The following is a 3,387-nucleotide window of genomic DNA, read 5'->3' as shown; positions in this document are numbered from 1 at the left end:
TGCAGAGACCTTGATTGTTCTGTGCTAGCTGGACATGACGTTCATGCATTAATTTTGTTCTGACTGTAGAGTCTCTTTCGTGCCATTTATCTGTTATATCTTGTTTGGAAGCCATGCAGAAGCGGCAAATGAGACCAGATGAGAAACATTCTCGGAAGCCGCCTAGCTGGTGGCTTGACAAATTGTCACCACATACAAACAAAACTGAGCCCTTGACAATCTCTCGACCAAAATCAACACCATTTTTGTCAAGTTTGCTCATGTCATTAAGAAGAGGCTGCAAAATTTTGTGCAAAGTGAATTTAGATACAATGAACGTCTTAGCTAGGAGGACGAGGTATTTGTCAGTTAGGTTTGAACGCAATTTTAGTGGAAAATTCAAAATTGTCATGTCACCCAGCCAGCACTTTAAGCTTTCCTCGCTTGCTCCCTAGGGGGTTGCAGAGTTCAAATTCATCAAAGTAAAGCTGGAGAGCCAATGTCTTCTGAGTGCTAGCATGTTTAAATACACTGTGCTCCTTAAAATATGCACCATCACAAACATCCCGCAGGAACGTGGAGCTGCTTTCCCAATTGCCTTCAAAAAGCTTGCGCACGTTTGCTACCGCTTTCAGAGTTCCTAATACTGGAACGTATTCAAAATATTCACGAGGATTTTGGCCAGAAAAGTGTATGGTCTGAGGGGAAACAAAAGTAAATAAGCTTTTTCATTCATTTTCCCTGCCAAACTTAGTTCGCAAATGCTCGAGTTTGTTTGTGTCGACTGAGTACAATGTTTCTTTAAACTCGGTAGCAAAGTTAATGAGATCATTTGCGATTTCATAACTGTCGTTTCTGGCAACTGTCGGCCTTCTCGCCATTTAAGTAACAGGGAGCTAAGCTGCCTGGAACACTTGTCACTAATGTCAAGAGCAACACTAGGACTACATGCTTGCTGAGGCTCCACATCGCAGTCCTGACTGGACAGCTCGTCCATTGCGTCATCACTGTTGTCGATCCCTGGTGGCAGCACCTGGTCTTGAATCCCATCACCATGCAACAGATGAATATGATGGCGGGTAAAGAGTTTCCGAAACGACCTGTGGAGTTAATATGCCTTGGAACAGCTTTCCAAATTGCAGCTCTAATCTGTTTCTGTACCATGCCAAGTACACATGTGGCGAAGGAGGTTACCCAAAGAATATGTTCTTTGGTGACACCGTCTGCATTTAAACATGCTACGCTGCTCCATCCGAAATGCAAATAAACGAGACACAAAATGACACAGTGTATATTGTTACTTAGCAGTAAAAGTAATAGCAAGAAGCAAGAAAGCCAACATTATAAATATAGTTATTTTTTGTGCATTATATATTCATGGTGCAAGGGCACATTCAAAAGACGCAAAATACATGCAGTAGTTAACAAAGAGTCATGTCATGATAAAAGCAACAGAATACGGTGAAAGAAATAAAGCAGGAGCTTAAAGGCTGAAACAGCATCAAATAAATGCAATATAACTTTAGAAATGTATGGTGAGTAATGGTACATTGGATTAATCTTGCCTTCATTTTTAAAGAGGAGAGGTTTATCAATGTTAATCGAATGTAGTGTGATTGCAGCATTCAAGCAACTGAGCATGGAACAATGTTATTGTGGGGTACGTGAACCTTATGGCTATGGCCTCGATAGGCAAGAAAAAAGGCTATTGGGTGCGTTAGAATGCGGCGCAGCACTGTTACAGCTTTTACGGAAAGAGAAGTGTGTGACCCTGTTAGGTGGCAAGTACACATAGGAAGTTGACAGAGTAATTGTAGAATGTTCGATTGGGTTGGAGGAGGATGATGATATTATTAATGCATCCTGCAATTGGTGCTGATTACGTGAATTGTCTTAAAAATACAGATAGAGGAATGTAGTGCATGATTGCAGCTACGATGAACTGAAGCACGTCAACAATTGTAATATAGCCCGAGATCCAGGTTGCTTTAGATGTTTCTCATATGCTCAATATACAATGAAGGTTGTTAATTATCGAGGCACAAGGAATGTTATAATGTTACAAACTGTATAGAGTATGTAAGATGATCAAATATGTTTGTTGCTGCACACGCTGTGTAAGTTTTGAAGTAAGCACACCAAGGCATATTAGTAATGTGTACATGTGAAAACGGCATGAAAGAATATAGAATGAAGAAAAGAACAGTGTGGTGACCACCTACTGTTATTCTTAATTCATACTAGATTTATGCTCTTTTCCCAAGTAAAGATGTGTAAGAACATGAAATCTCGATAGTTTTCCATCATATCGGGTGTTGCTACAAGAGAATTTTCGATTACGGTTTCCTTTGATGTTTTCAATTGCGATCGTAGGTTATCGTCTGCACACACATCCTGAGTAAGGTCAACCAAAGGATCTGCACAGCAGATCCGTGGTCGTTATTCGAAGTGCCTGTATAGACACCAATGTTACTGGTGAAGTACAATAAATAAAAGCACTGGATTAAACCAGTGCTTTTATGCCTTTAGACGCACTGATGCACATCTTGGCACCCTTTCAGCTGATCACATTATTAATACCTATATGTTAAATTTGTAAAGAAAGATATGACTAGTTTTTTAGGGTTCTGGATAGACTCTTCAATTAATACAGCCTCGTTTGTCACTTATATAATTGGAACCTCGGTGATACGATCACGGCTCGTACGAATTACGGAATGGTACGAATTTTACTGTGGTCCCGGCCAAGGCCCATTAGCCTGCAATGTAACGCAAAATGGTTGCTGCAAATCATTTTCACCACGCGACGGTTCATACGAACGTACGCTACCGCGCAGGTACAAACAGGTGGTCACGCGCGGGCGCGGAAACCTAAGCGCGGGCATGCGCGGCATCGTCCATAGGCGGCGCGTCGTATCCTGCGAGATTTTGCGCGCGAATCTTGAACGCTGTAATGCGCATTCCTGTGCTTTTGCATTTTTTAGATTACAGATTCCACTGGTGTCGCCTCTTCTTTGTTTTTTTTCTTTTCTCCTCCCCCCTCCCCCTTCCGACGCTTTGAAAAGGTATTGGTGCGCTCGAGGCAGCGTCGTTAAAATGTGTTTACACGTTGCCTGTCAAGTCGATAATAGCCATGTCCTTGCAATCAGATATCCTATGAAAGGCGGAAAAAACCGAAAGAAGAAGCGGACGGGCCTGGCAAAAGAGCTTGGCCGTGAGGCTCCGCGACGTCAACATGCAAGATTGTTGGGGACACGCGCACTTGCCAACTCTCCAGTTTGCACAGGACACTCCCGAATTTTGAGCAAACCTCCCGATTGTGCGGGCACGGCCGTAAATCTTCCGAAAAACAGCCCCGAAACCACCGCAAAAAAATAACAGGGACGGGACAGGGGTTAATCCCCTCTT

The sequence above is a fragment of the Rhipicephalus sanguineus genome, chromosome 9 (genome assembly GCF_013339695.2).
Source record: "Rhipicephalus sanguineus isolate Rsan-2018 chromosome 9, BIME_Rsan_1.4, whole genome shotgun sequence".
Lineage (NCBI taxonomy): Eukaryota > Metazoa > Arthropoda > Arachnida > Ixodida > Ixodidae > Rhipicephalus > Rhipicephalus sanguineus.
Note: the sequence above shows the minus strand (reverse complement) of the source record.